Source organism: Morone saxatilis, unplaced genomic scaffold, assembly GCF_004916995.1.
Source record: "Morone saxatilis isolate NCDOM2014 unplaced genomic scaffold, NCSU_SB_2.0 Contig20, whole genome shotgun sequence".
In the NCBI taxonomy this organism is placed as follows: domain Eukaryota; kingdom Metazoa; phylum Chordata; class Actinopteri; family Moronidae; genus Morone; species Morone saxatilis.
Genome location: NW_023339763.1, coordinates 21,680,853 through 21,691,724, shown reverse-complemented (window position 1 = coordinate 21,691,724; position 10,872 = coordinate 21,680,853). Strand labels below are relative to the sequence as shown.

General features: G+C 37.9%; 1 protein-coding gene across 3 annotated transcripts in view; it reads left to right on the top strand.

Annotated features, from left to right (window-relative positions):
• The window catches only part of LOC118331614 (galactosylgalactosylxylosylprotein 3-beta-glucuronosyltransferase 1), a 23,821-nt gene that overhangs the window by 5,592 nt on the left and 7,357 nt on the right, over positions 1-10,872 (top strand). For all 3 annotated transcript variants that reach the window (XM_035666662.1, XM_035666661.1, XM_035666660.1), the window contains exon 2: positions 7,084-7,338. The gene's annotated coding sequence lies outside the window, so the exon portion shown is untranslated. The remainder of the gene's footprint in view (positions 1-7,083; positions 7,339-10,872) is intronic.

The window sequence follows — 10,872 nt, the reverse complement described above, 5'->3', positions numbered from 1 at the left end:
GGGAAGAACATTCTCAACAACTGAGAAACTAGTAAACATATTGATGTGTGTATGTTCTGTATGTGTGTTTTTGTAATCAGGATTGGTGTTGGTCGTATATAATGGAGGCGTCTCTGCATGTGTGTAATATAATTGATTCAAGGCCATGCATTCACTTCAACCTTGATTGCGGTTGCTGATTGTATATGTGGCTGTAGCTCTATTAAATTCTTTTGAATGTGTCTTTATTTGTGTTGGAAGATAAAATTGTCTCTGTGGGGGTGTGCAATACTTTCAATGAGTGAAATGTGATTGAAAGATAATTTATTCAAATTTAACAAGGCGGTTACATTTCACCGATAGTTACCCTTTTTGGATTGCTTTAAAGTCTGCACTTTATGTTAATCACACTGGTCCTTGGTTAAAACAAAAATGGTTTGCTGCCTTAAATCAACTACATTGATCTCCTATATGAAAATATTACTATTTCATTCCAATGTAGAAAGAAGAATATCCTGCTGTCACGTCAAGGCAAAATGAGAAGCTGCTCCATTAACTGCGACAACTTACACAGGGTCGTTGTTTCTCACTTTGATCATAAGAATAATTGGATTAAGCTAATTACATGCCCAGCAGAATATTACACTTGTGCTCAGCAATAGTGTGTACACTGTGATTTCTGATGGAACTGATTGTCATCGCCTCTGGATGCTGATTTGAATTCTATCACAAGAAGGCAGCAATTACGACGTGGTCATATAAGCATCTTCATATAATTATTACTTTGATTTTGGTCATATTTAGTGAATTGATATTGCGATAAGACATGAATTTTGATGAATGCTGATTGCCTAAAGGGAAACAAGCACATAATTCTTTTCCTCCATCAACAAATGCAGTATGCAAAATAGCAAGAAATGGGAATATTAACTGAGGAAACAGCTTGATTAAATTATTCTCAGACTAGTACATGAAGCAATTAGATTATAGTCTGTTCATACCCAAAGCCAGAGGATAATAATGGGTGCAGATAGTACCCATGATGACTTTGGGGTGTATGTGGGTTCATTTTCTGTTTCTGTTAATTAATATTATGAAATAAATGATACAAATTTGACATGAAGTTCAAAACTTTTACATTTATTGAATTAGTTACAGTATGATTCTCACCTGAGAGCGCAATATGTAAAATTGTGAAACAAACAACAACAAACTATAAATTTCACCATGAAATAGCTTTGACCATGACAGTGGATTTTATTATAATAAGATGGGAGTCCTCATCTGTGAAGAGAGTCGGGGCAGTTCAGTGTAACGTGCTCTTTACTCCCCACCTGCTTATTATTAAAGGTCGAGTTTGATTTGGTTTTCTGATTTTACTGGCCAGAGCAACACGGCTGTTCAGGTTCTTTCTGATAGCTACAGGACGGAGCAGTTTTAAAACCAGAATCTAAATGTACATTTCATTCGAATAGTTGAGTAAATCACTTGAAGATATTGTGTTTTGTTAAGATTGTATTTCAAGGCTGCCACAGTATGCAAGGAAGAGAGAATATGGTGTTTAAAAGTGTAACATTGTCATTTTCCTACCAATACAGACACATTCTGTCATTTCTCTCTCTCTTCTGGTTTAACCCTTGACAGTATATAGTTCATGGACAGAGCTTCCTGGTCTGTGAAGTGAAGCAGAAGCGTCTTATGTCTTTCTAATAACCAGCAAGGGGCAACTCTGTTGGTTGCAAAAAATAAGTCTGATAGCATTCAGTCAAGTCAATTCCCCTGTATTTGTACGGACAATTTGTGAATTGACCAAATGTGTGTTATGAATTCAACTTTTTATTTGTAAGAGATAATGTGTTATTTCTTCCCTCAAAAGCTGCATAGTCTCACTTTAAATTATTGTTTTTACCACTATTCCAAAAATAAAATGTTACAGCTAGCTGATCAAAACCACATCCAGCACTCTTTTTTTTCTCATTCTCACCTGATGTGCTATAAAATACACATACAGTGATGTTCCTGTGGCGCATTATATTGTATATGGTTCCAAAGTTGTTTGTATCTGTAGTGGTTTTTTTTTATTAAGCCAATATATACCCAAGAAGATCTTAATTGCAAAAGCAAACTGTGCTGTAAGTGGGAAGATTTTCTCCGTCGGAGCTGTGAAATGCATTGTTGCCACAGTGCTATCTGGTACTCATTAACACTTTCACTGAAATGTTAGACTTCACACTGTCTGTACTTGTAAACATCTTCACAGTAGAAAGCTGTAATTACATACGCCCACATATCAAATTAGTTACCTAACTCTTACTCACTATACTTTTTTCAATTTCTCAGGTATTATGGCAGTTTAACTCCATATTGATGGAATTTACCCATATTTCATTCATAAACCATGAAAGTGTATTGACCACCAAATATCAAACATCTTACATGGCTGCTGAGTGCATGATGACTACTGATAATGAATTCAAATTCATGCTGGGAATACAAGCTAATTTTATGCAAGTGTGTGTGTGTGTGTGTGTGTGTGTGTATAAGGAGGAGTAGAGGGTGTGGAGTGGAGGGCTCTACAATGTCTACAAGGTGCATTCATGATCAAAGTCAGACTGAAATCAGCATGATGCAGCTGCACCATATGCGTTAAAGGTGGATTGGCTACAATTCCTAAATATCAAGATGTTTGACATCAGTGTCAAACCTTTCATCAGTGTTACAGTGGTAACCTTGTTGCCATCAACTCTTGAGATTAGGTCATCAACACCTCAGTGCTTTTGCTTCTTTGTTGTTCCTTTACCTTAACATCATCATTCCTTAGGAAAAAAAGGATGTAGTAGAAACAACTCTGCACCAATATACAGGAAGGCAAGCATTTAGTGTGAGATTGACAAGTTAATTCAATAATTATTTAGACAGATAGGATACTGTTGAGTGGTGGAATGGGAGGAATATTGTGCCAGACGAGAATCTTGAGCGTCACTTAATGTACTCACAAGACACAGTATTTACCCTCAACACTAAGTATCAGTGTTAAATCAGCTTGACTAGCAGCTTGGCTCAATCAGCAGCTACTGGGTGTATTGCCATGACATTTGGTACAGACACTCATGCTCCCCAGAAGGTAAAGTCTACTGACTTTGGTGATCTCCTGACTTTACCATCAGGTTGATATTTTCTGTGAAATAACTATTGGCTATACATTTTGTGCACACATCCATGTGCCCATCAGGATGAATTATAATCACATTGGTGATCTTCTGACATTTGGTGTCACGCCACCATCTGCTCAAAATTGTATTTTGTCCAATACTTTGATTTATGACCAAATTCCTGCAAAGCCAATTACCCACACTTTAAATTACAAATAAAGGCATAATGTTAAGGCTTAAAGTGACAAAGAAAGCCAAAAGTAGTGAAGCTCACATGATATGAGTTGCCCTCCTGACCTCTCAAACAACAATGAAGTCAAGTTCCAAAAACAACACTTATTTTATCATGTTGTATCATATTCTGTATAAAGATGTTTATCTACAAAATACAAAGTGAGAAAAATGACACTTGCAGAGATAGAGCTACTGCAGTGAAAAGCCACTAATTATCACCCAGATTATTTTCAAAGGACCCATCGCACTGGAAAATACAGGAGTTATGCTTCACAGTGTTTTCATCACATACACATCAGTAATGCCACTGCCAGCTTAAGGAGCCATTAATTGAATGTGAATTTTAATGATTTGCATTTCAATAGCACACCTACACTTCTTCTTCTGTATGTGACACTTTTGAAACTGCATCACCGTCTCGTTAATCACCTGTCTGTCAAACACTGAATGGCATTTCTCTGAGCCTCAGCTCATAAACAGACAGAATATTGATGGACTGATGGAAGTAACAGAAAAGTGAAAGCACAAGGAGAACCATCAGCCGATACTGTCACATTTTTACATAGTGGATGTAATAATGAGCAAAATTATCCCATTTTTATACTATTTCTTTTCAAGTAAAAATGTCTAGATTATCTCACTAAAAATGTTTTATGAACAAATATCCTGCTATATTCTTTCTTCGGGGTGTCATGTGAGGACAAGGCAGCATAACGACAAGTTGTTTAGAAATGATTTCCGTCGGTCGATAGCAGGTGTTGGATTTCTGTTGGACACAAAGACACCAGTCAGAGAAGAGGTGTTGAGCTGAGAGCCGTTATTCTTTTACAATGAACCTGTTTACATGCACACATTATTTCAAATAGCACTGCAGATCATAACGCTGCTAATACTCTTGGTTATAAAAGGCTGTTTATAAGCACCATCTTATTCTGCTCCCACAAACATATGCATTAATAAACAGCATATTTCCTGAGGAAAATAAGGTTGACTCAGACAATGAGAACCCAAACTGATGATCAGGTGCATATGTATCATATGTAAAAAATACTGATGATGACTGATTTGAATGATTTGATATTGGGGTAATGATAACACATCATGGTGCCCAAGGTATGCAAGGAAAAAAGAGGACACTGAGGTTGAGAGGAAGCAGGAATAGAGAAGTAAACAGAGGAGGTAGAGGTTGAAGTGTAAGGACGAATGCTATTTCAGGTCTGGCACTCTGATCTGTTCCCTGACCCCTTTAGAAAGAAGCAGAATTTCATTAGATACAAGCTAACTTGGTTCCACTTTATTTGGATTATCCTCCTACATCTATTCACCATAGTTTATGGCGTGTTTGTAACATCTAACAACTTATTAGTTGAGATTTCGTTAGGACTAGGCACAGAAAACATCTTGGTTATGTTTGTGAATCGTTACATATACTCTATAGATAATATAATACATCTGCAGACAAACCTATTTAACTCTAGATAGGGCCTTTCACGTTTCTCCTTTATATTTCAGCCCATTCTTATTCCAAGGTTGTCAAATATGGATGCAAGTTGTGTTCAGTAAGTTGCAATCTGCCACTTAATTTCTAAATGCCACTAAATCCTACACACTGGTCTTTTAACATTAACATTGATTGATTTATTGATCAGCAGAAGAGCTTCAAAACAATACACAGCTTTGATATATTATTATTATATTATATATTACATTACATTATTATTATTATAAACAGTAGGTTACATTTTCACGGTGAAAAACCAAAACAATGAATTAACAGAAACTAAAAAGCTGAGTAGAGCTGAAGAAAGCTGAAGGTTAATAACTCTTTCTTGGTTCATCATTTTGTGCGACCTCTTTAACATTGCATATACAGTAAATATGAAGTAGCCAGCAGCCAGTAGGCTTAGCACAACAACTAGCCTGGCTCTGTCCAAAGGTGACGAAATCCACCTTGTAAAGTTTGTTAATTACCATTAGGCAGATTTGTTAAAAGGCCAGCTATTTTCCTATGTTTCCAGTCTTTGCCTGTGCCAAACTTTTCCTTTAAGCTAACCAACAGAATCAGACTGTGTGATGATGGTGTCATCCGCCATGCTGCATTTACCTAAATATGTGGATATCGAATGAAACATAAGCTCGTCAGATTTGTCAAGGGTAGATATTTTTGGCTTTGCAGCTGGAAGCTCTACATTGAAATATGTTTGGAATCAACACAGGGAGAGTCTGTAGTCATTCACCCATTCAGCATCAATGATGGACCAATGGTTTAAAGCACCAACAATAATCTGTTCAAGTGGGAGACTGTTGGCGGCATATTAGATTTTGGTATAAAATCATCTAATTGTGTGGTTTCCTGAAATACCTTCAAACACAATAACTGTTGGGAAACTGCTGAGTAAATGTTTAAAATAGATCTTTCTCTTTACGCGCATTTTGACAACACAGATGTAACTAATAACATGGATAAGACTAATAATATTAATGATGGTCGGAATTTCATTCAGATGTGCTGGTTCTGTGGTATTGTGCATGCTGGCTTACTAAGGGCCTAATGTAACACTTAAATGCTACAGAGCATCATTAATCGTAGTAATACTGCATTCACACAATATCGGCAGAACAGAAAGAACAGAAAAAACTGCTGTTATTCTGACTCATGCACACCATTGCTAGCCATGTTGTCACACTAGATAAAAATGTAATTAGCACCGCTAATGTGCTAATTAGTGCGTTACATATCTGTAGTGTTTCATTAACATTTTAAACCAGATGCAAACAGCTTACAACTCCTTTTAAATTGGCTGAAATTATTCTATCAGGGCTAATATTGGATATTATACACAGTGGTTTTACAGCTGTGTTGCCAGTGGTTTGTTGAAACTTTTTGTTCTTTCATTCTTTTCACCAAGTGGGAGATATCATCACTGTCAGAAATTCACAATATCTCTAAACCGGAATTACAAGTCAGACTCTGGCATGAATGGTGTTCCTAATATGTTCTGAATGATATGATGTGAGTGCAGCATTAAATGTGATTTCCCTGCAGTGATAAGTCATGTCTGACATGGGAAACATCTATTGGCTGATGAACAAATTAACATTTCTCTGAATGTAATACAGTAGGTGTGATTTCAACTGGCCTAATCTTCCACAAGCTGGAAAGGTCATAGTCACTCATCTAAACCACCTGCTGTAGGCAGCATCATTTACAGCCGCTGCACTTTGTCACATGCAAAATATAACCACGCTCCTTAATTACTGATGTGTTCTGCCTTTCACACTGCTGCTTCTTCTGTAGAGTTCTTTAGACCTGCGGCATATTTTTTACCCTATCCCATTATTAGACTCTTCAAGCAAGGAGTCCATTCAGAATGTACTCCTTTCATATGCCTGTCAGGAAATGAAAGCAAAATGAATAGAAATGCCCTTACTGTCTGTCTAGTGGACCATGTGATTATAGCTGTTTATGCTTCAGATAAACAACCCCCACGTTATGCATAGCTCTCTCAAATTTTCAAATCTCACTTCATCCCCAAGTAAGAATTCCATTTGTAGGGCTGTGACATTTTTCATGTGATTTATTCTATTGTCCCGATTCCTCCGGCCATGGCTGCCCCTCCGCCCCGTCCCCTTGCCATCAGCTTTGACAATCCCAGCCTTTGTTTTTGCAATGAGAAGCAGCATTCTTCCAGAGGGATGACCTCCTCTGTCTCTACAGGGGCTGGCACTGAGGACGCGACCCTACCCGAGGATTGGATAGCACCCACCACCGGTTGCTGTGAACGAAATCCGCTAGTTGTCACCCCAACTCTGCTGCTCATATGTGCACCAAACCCGCTCTCCTACCCCAGGAAGACCTTGATGGATCCCTCCGTTCATCACAGCTGACACGTCAAGGCCCGGCAACATTATCAGCACCTTCATCATTAACAGGATTAATCTCTGTGGCAAAGGTGGATAATCACTCATTTCTGTAAGTACACTTTATTATTTTTGATTTTCTTATAGAATTAACATTGTATTACAGTTCATTTAATTGAGAGTCAATGCTCAAATAGGCTAAATCATCTACTAGGGACATTCAGCTGCATTTGGCACAACAAAACACAAAACTTGAGCAGCACCTGAAAGAAAAAGGCTGAGACGAAAAAGTACTGAAGTGAAAACTATTTCAGAGGTTCATCCCTAAAATCCTACAGCACCTGAATATTAGAATTCCAAACCAGCCATACACCAAGGCACCAGGCTCAACCTTTACATCTCCAACCAGTTGAAAGGGACAATGCAAACATCAGAACATCAGAAACAGTAACCCATCAGATTGCCTGCAGCTGTCTATTGTATTCAGACACATGCACAGGGATTAATAACAGCTGACTGGATTCAGATGGAAGTAATGAGGATTTAATTAAAGAAAATCTTAACATGCACTTCCCCAAAGTTCCTGATAATCTCTCTCTGTGGTAAGTTTATATATCTGACATTTCTATTAAACTCAAACTAAGTATTAAGTTGTTTTTTTTGTGACTCTGTCCACCACCTGCCTGCAGGACTGGAGGATGTGCATGGAGCCGTTTTGCTGTAATGAGGGTTTGCCCTGGATACAGTTTGCAGAGTCAAAGTTACGGCTAATAGGCTGGAGGTTGAATGCGCAGAAACAAAATGCAGAGGTGTGGATAAGTGTTGTGGGTCAGCATCATTGAAGCTATCTATCTTGATCTCACAGTATAGGCGTATCTCTGTTTTGTTCTGCGCAGTGATCTCTGCCTGCCTTCAGTTTGTATCTGCCTCATAGCCCCAGCAACCCTTGCCATTTTACTGTCATTAGCACAGACAACATTAGTATGGATTTCCCAGCTGAGACAGGATTTAAAAGACGTGAATCTGAGATGTTTGATATCAAGAGAGACCTATTTATAGTTTTCATGGGCTGTGCAATACATTTTAAACACACAGTAAGAAGCTTTCGATCTTTTTAAGTGCTGAGTGAGGCTGGCATGGTCCTCCACCTGTCCTTCTTACACTCCTGACTCTTTGATCCAGTCAAGTTCTATCATTAGTGAGAGAAATCTTGTAATGTATACCTGAGTCTGTTTTCCAGCACTACAGCCTTACTGCCAGGTCTTTATGTGTACCTGTGCTGATTGCTTAGTGATGAAGCAACTTTGAAGAGCGCACAGCAGTCACAGTTAAATGTTTAATGCCAAGGAACTGTATAGAGGTCAGTTTGTGTCATTTTAAGGGACTTATTCCTCCTCCGGGGCGTAAAGGCTGTTGATTGGTGTTTTGACAGGAAACATTTAAATTGGCTTTGTGGTTCAGTGCTCACACACAGTAAAGCTGCTATGTTTACGGCCGAGTTACCACTACAGAAGAAAACAATGCTTTATGTAGATGCATCAAAATGAACTAATTCCTCATCAAATATAAGGTGCATATAATTGTCCAAATCTTATTATTAATTATATCCCTATAGATAATTATGTCTCATTGTCGAGTTTATGTATGCTGACTCATCAACACCCTGCAGACGTCATTAAGAAGTGGGCAGGCCTGTTCGCCTTCAGCGATGCGCATGGACACAGGCGTCTGATGAATAATGCATTATAGATATTGTATTGTGCCAAGTCAAGTCAAAAAGAACAATCAACACCTAATGGGATTTAATTAGAAACCCCTACAAAAAATGGTCATAACTGAAGCTACTGTATTTCCACATTATGTGACAATGTGACCCCAGTTATTTTCTTCTCCCCCTATCCTTGTGTCATGAAAGTCTTCACATAAGTTCTGGTCATGGTGCAATCATACTGTATGTAGCTTTAAACATCCACTGTGAAACTATGCAAAACATAAATAAATAACCATTTGCTCTCTATTGTCTGCAGCAGTTCACATGTAGGAGCTATAATGAAAAAAGTATAGCGTTGAATAAGCAGTAAATTTACAGTTGTGTTGCAGAGGTCTTGCATCAGGTCATTAGTCAGTTATAAAACACATGTAGCACTCATTTTAGGCAGAAAGAAACAAGTCAGATATTTATATTGCAAAGGGAACAGCTCTGTCAAACAATCCGAAATGTGACTGTCTGATTCTAAATTTGTTCTTTTTGTCATGATCAACAATAAAGTTCAAAGCAGTCATATTCTTCAAATGGTTGGATGTGGACACTGGGTGGCTGATTGCAATGCGGTGAAACAAAGATTACCAGTGGACAGTGTAATTATCATTATCATCTACCATATTGTAATCTAAACTATCAGACATATGCAACTATTATATCATTCACAATGTCACAAACATCGCTTTGTGACTTTTGTCCAGTCATGTCATTGCTGTCCACCAGAGATCCAGACAGCTGCTGCTGGTTGCAGTGCAGGATGTGTCCCACAGTAAAAATATGTAATCCAATCGGCATGCTGACTGCATGCACCTTCAGGACAGGAAGCTCACTGAATTTGATTGACAGGGATAATTGTGTTTCACTGCAGCGCATCTGTCAGTAAGACAGCCTAGTTTGTAGTTTTATTTTCATCATTAATTACCTCCGCCAAGAAAGTTTTGTTTGTGTGTTTGTCTGTTAGCTAGCAGGATATCTCAGGAAGTACTTAGCAGATTGATGCTACTTTTTAACAGCTGGGATTTACTGGAAAGAAACCATTTTTGCTTCTGAACTGTGTTGTGTTGTGTTGTGTTGAGTTCTCCCTTGATTCCTTCATCTAACACTATCTAACCATGTAGGCCAGGCACATATTCGCATACATAGATTTTTCAGGCATTTTCATTTTGTGTAACTTTAATTGTATCATTGGTTATTTATCATAAATTACTATAACTCTTGAACACATTGTGCAAATGGAACCAAATTTAGATGACAGGCGCAGATATATGCTGCTTAATGCTATGGTATTTTGCCTATAGGTCACCCTTGCTCTGTGCACTAATATTCCCAGGATGTAGGAATAAAATCAGCATTATTGTTTACCACTATGTGTATACAAATGCAGTGAAAAATCCTTTTTTTAATCAAAATAATACATTTATATTGTGGTTTCATCAGAATCTCTGACAGAATTCACCTTAAAATGGGGATGCAAAATGGGAGGTCGAGAGGGAGTCATTGCTTTTTAACATGATGTGCGTAGATAATTAGCTTGTCTATATCAATGACATGCTGTTCAAACATGACCCTATTAAACCTATCCTGATGTGTTAATTATCTAGCACAACCTTTGATCTCAGACTGGGGTTGATCCTTTTTAATCAAGGATTAATTATGTCTAAAGACTTGTGATTAACCAGCAGATGATTTGTCTCATGAAGAGACTCCTGAAGAGAAGGGGGAAAAAGCACACAAACTGGTTGGAGCATCTGTTATTGCGATCTGCGGCTTCCGGACTGCTGGAAATAGATGACCAAATGGATAATCAGAACATAAGATAAGTTAAGATAAGATATTCCTTTATTTATCCCCCTTAGGAGGTTGACACAACAGCAATAGGGCAAA